Genomic DNA, 4,913 nt, shown 5'->3' on the forward strand with positions numbered 1-4,913 from the left:
GGAGCTGGCCCCAGGGCAGGCGGCCAGGCGGCATTGCCATGCAGGGGTCAGGAGCACGCTGAGCAGGGAGGGCATCTGCAGGTCAGATCCTGGGGCAGATAAGGGCTGCCAGCGAGGGGACCTGGGGGCCGAGGGTCGGGGCGGAGAGGGAACCAAAAGGCTGGGAAGGAGGGGGACAAAGACTCAGGTTTTCCCTGAGAGCAGCTGCTACCCCCATCCTGCAGGGAGGAGGGGGCAGCTGAGGGAGTCCCCCAGGCAGAAGAGCACCAACAGGGAGTCATTTCTTCCAGGGGAGGGGCTTCATCCTGGTCTTGGGATTGAGAGATGATGGGAAGGTGTGCGAGGGTCAGAGACGGTCCCCACCATCCGACCCCAGGAAGAGCGGGCGCAAAGGTGTCCGCGCTCCAGCTGTGCGCCCAGGTGCGCCAGCACCGGGCAGTCAGGTGCTAACGTGAAGTCAAACACACTGGACCCAGAAGAAAATTGGAGGTGTGAGGGCCCGGTTGAGGGAACAAAGGACCGATGGAGCAACAGGCTGGGAGAAAGAAACTGACTTCCCTGCATGGATTTCAAGTTCAATGAAGACCTGGAGGCTGTGGGGTGTGGGGGCAGGGCTCTGAAGTGGGAGCCAGCAACCTGGGTGCTCTGGGGCCCAAACATTTAGCGCCTTCTAAAGGAAGCCCCTGTGTCCAGGCCACTGTGCACTGGCCGGGAGTGGCTCTACGCACGTTAGCCCCGTGAGTCAAGGAGAGGGTCGGGGACGGGCCCCAGTCACTCAGCCAACCGGAGAGCAGGCTGGCGTCATTATCTAAGGCTCAGGATGCCTGGTCTGCACTCCATCCCCTCAGGTCGAGCCCTTGGCCAGTTCTTGGGTCCAGGCCTCCGGACAGAAACAGTGATGCCGGAGGGCAGAGCTCCCTCCCTCCCCACAACCCTCCTGCTCCCAGGCCAGCAGGGGCCGGGCTGGCTCCGGCCACACATCAGTCCCCCTCCTACACCCTGGGCCCTTCACCAGAGGGGGCTGCGAGGTGGCGATGGAGGTCGGGAGAGCCAGACGTGGGCTCCTGGGGACACACCCGAGTCTTCTACTTCAGGTCCACGGGTTCTTTTTAATGGGAAGCACCACCTCTTTCCTGACTCAAAAGGCTCTGTCCTTCTTGTCACAAACCACGTTGAAAGGAGGACTTCTAGAAAGTCTTCCTGGCAAAATTAAAATGTTCACATCTGTGGCCATTCCTTCCGCGGAAATCGATTTTTAATCGGTCCGCACCACCCCCAAGCTTGGGAAGAGCTGCTTTGTTTTATCCGGAGACCTTTGGACATGGCCGGAGGTGACGGTCAGTTAGCAGGGACCGGGGGGCGTCTGCAGCCAGAACCTTCTACAGAGAGGCGACTCGACTATCGGGCAGCCTTGAAGGGGACCCCAGGGGACCCCAGGGGACACATTACACAGCTCGAGGGGACGACGCTGGGTTCCTGGAGAGCGGAACCTGGCCCCGTCTAAGGCACTGAGCAGGCAGGTGACTTAACCGGGGTGAGGTGGGGGGTACAGGGGCGCATGCGCTCAGCTGGCCCTCAAGAGAGAAGTCCTGGTGACAACAACAAAAAGTCCTCCAGCCGAGAGAAAAGAGCTTCCTTGGACATCAGCCAGGGCTGAAGCCCAGACCAAACAAATGGCCACTTGCCCACCGTCCCAAATCTCTGGAGGTGTCTCCCAGCCCCTGCAGGGTGGGACCAGCCTCAGAGCTCCCCTCCCACCGTGAGTCATGAAGCCCACCACCCCCTGTAGGTCGAGATGGCCTGATTCAGCGCAGCAGCATGTGCCTTAGCCCCTCCGCTGTGCCAAGAGTGGGGACACACGCATTATCCAGGAAACCAGTTCCTACGGTAGTAGAGTCATTTCAATTTAGAATATATGTTTTCATAGGGACCCACTGAATCCAAGCCTATTAAGATGCAATCAGACTCCACAAAATATGGCCGGTCTCCAGGCTCAAGGACCTGTCCTTGGAAAACAGCGCTGCTGACCTGAAGGGGACACAGCAGGGAGGGGAGCATTCTGGCCGGCAGAGAAAGTGGGTGTCCCATGTGACCCGGCCACAAGGTCAAACCAGAGGCAGGGCTGCAGCCTGCCGGCCGGCCATGAAGCCACCTCTCTGAATGCCGGAGCTGGCCCAGAGTGGGGAGGGAGGGGTGCAGTAACTCTGCCCCTCCCTAAGGCAGGGTCCCCACCCGACGGGGGCATGGAGGGCTGTGCCTGCCCAGCAGGGCGCCATCACCCCAGGCACTGCCTCCTGGCGTGGCCGACTTTTCCCGGCCTTTCCTGGAAGCAGTGAACAGGTATCTTTGCCAGGCCCCCGGGATGCCGGGGGGTGGGGTGGGCACAAATGCATCCATCAGTGAGTAAGGGCTGGGGCGGCTGTGGGGGTGGGGGTGGCAGCCTCCCACCCCCGGGGCAGCCAGCTCTGCACAGTCTCAGCCCCAGTCCCCAGACACCGAGGGACACTCGCCACTGACACCACCGCATTGGGTTTCCCCGGGCTGGCTCAGGCTACTGTCACCTGGCCTGCCAGGAAATTGCTGCTGACACTCGGGACGGCCCCGGGAGTGGGGAGGCTGGGACTGTGAGGTCGGTGAGTTCTGAGCGGCCTGGGCAGGGAGGCGGCCGTGGGTCTGAGGGAGGGTCCAGACACAGCCCTGGATCTCTGTCCTGCTCCTGCCCCTCCGGCGTCCCCAGAAGGCCGGGTAGTCTTGGAGCTTGCGGCCAGCTCAGCTTCATGGGGGGAGCTGGAGGGGAAGGGGCAGCTGTGTCCGAGGGTCACAGGACCCCCTCCACATCCGCACCCCCACAGCTGTGCAAATGTGCCCCTTAGCCTGCATCCAGAAGTGCGCACCCAGGTAAGAGCCCTGGGTCCCGGACTCTGACGTGGTCCACAGTGTTGATCCTGGACTGCCCCCAGCGCCAGGCAGGAGGAGGAGGAAGGAAGGCCAGAGGTGGGAGCAGGCCCAGGGGAGGGGCAGGAAGGGGCTGGGCCTGCTGGGAGAAAGCTCCTGGGCAGTGAGGCCCTGCCACAGGGTGAGGGTGACGATGGGGGTGGGCAGTGGAGGGCGGCACGCACCTGCGTGAGTATGGGGTGCGGTCAAGAGTCCAGCCAGGGTCCCCAGAAGGCGGAGGGCAGTTCACGGAACCAGCCTGGCATCCTGGGCCCTCGACCTCACCAACCAGCACCCGGGAGCCTCCAGCCCGGACAAAGGCAGGCCCCTTCAAGGGCAGGAAGGGGCATCTACACGGCAGACCAATCCATTCACACACACACCCACAAGCAGGCATTTTAAAAACCCGCTGCAGGCCCGACGCTGTGAGGAGCATGCAGAGTTGTCCCCCGGTCACCTCACACCTGCCAGAATGGCTGCCATCCACAAATCAGCAAACACGTGCGGGCGCAGACATGGAGAACCGGGAGCCCTCGCACTCTGCCGCCGTGGGAAGCAGCATGGGGTTTCCTTAAAGAACTAAAAATGGAACTGCCTTTTGACCCAGATTGCACTTCTGGGAACAGATCTTAAGAATCTCAAAACACCAATCAGAAAGAATATACGCACCCTTATTTTCATAGCATCGTTATCTACAATCACCAAGGCCTGGAAACAGCCTAAGTGCCCAACAGTAGAAGAGTGAATAAAGAAGCTGTGGTACAGCCCTGGCTGGCGTAGCTCAGTGGATTGAGTGCCAGCCTGCAAACCAAAGGGTTGCTGGTTCAATTCCCAGTCAGGGCACATGCCTGGGTTGTAGGCCAGGTCTCCAGGAGGGGGCGCACAAGAGGTAACCAACCACACACTGATGTTTCTCTCCCTCTCTTTCGCCCTGCCTTCCCCTCACTCTAAAAATACATAAAATCTTAAAAAGAAAAAAAGAAGCTACATTGACATAATGGAATATCACGCAACTGTAAAAAAGAAGGAACTCCGCCTTTTCGACAGCATGGATGGACCTGGAGATCATTATGCTAACCAAAATAAGGCCGTCAGAGGAAGACAAGTACCATCTGATCTCACTCATATGTAGAATCTAATGAACAAAATAAACTGACAAACACAATAAAACCAGAAGCACGGATACATGGAACAGACTGGCAGATCCCAGAGGGGAGGGGGATGGGGAGAACTGGAAGAGATTAGCCAAAGAACATACATGCGATATCCAAAGCCCACAGACACCGACAACAGGGTGGCGAAGGCTGGGGGTGGGGCGGGGCCAGGTGGAGGGCGCCAAAGTGGGGGACGGGGACATCTGTAACAGCGTCGACAACAAAAACATTGGCTTGTGGGGAGGAGGAGAAACTCTTATGAATCAAAACAGACCTAAGAGCTGTGTTGAACCAAAAAAAGAAAAAAGAAAGAAGGAATTGCTCCCCGAAAGCCCACATCTCCCTCAGTCTGGGAGACTCAGGCGGCCAGTACAGAGCAGGGTGGGCCGAGGGGCTAACTTACTGGTTCCCAAATTTGCCATTAACGGACTGTGACATTATAGTTTAATGTTCTTTTCATTGAACCAAGTAAGGACATTAAAGAACTGACAATAGTTATTTTAACACTTCTTTAAAAAATTTTTTTAAGTGTTTTACACCTGGCTGGGTAGTTCAGTGGATTGAGCGCAGGCCTGCAAACCAAAGGGTCTCCAGTTTGATTCTCATTCAGGGCACAGGCCTGGGTTGTGGGCCAGGTCCCCAGTGGGGGCGCATGAGAGGCAGCCACACATTGGTGTTTCCCTCTGTTCTTCCCTTCCTCTCTCTCTAAAAATAAAGAAATAAATTATTTTTAAAAATAAAACAAAGAGGATAAAATAAAAGAGCGATATCAATGAGGTATCTCTAATATCAATGAGAGATAAAGGTAGGTTAAACTGGGGGTTA

Source organism: Artibeus jamaicensis, unplaced genomic scaffold (genome assembly GCF_021234435.1).
Source record: "Artibeus jamaicensis isolate MK-2021 breed Jamaican fruit bat unplaced genomic scaffold, CSHL_Jam_final scaffold_1689, whole genome shotgun sequence".
Taxonomy (NCBI): domain Eukaryota; kingdom Metazoa; phylum Chordata; class Mammalia; order Chiroptera; family Phyllostomidae; genus Artibeus; species Artibeus jamaicensis.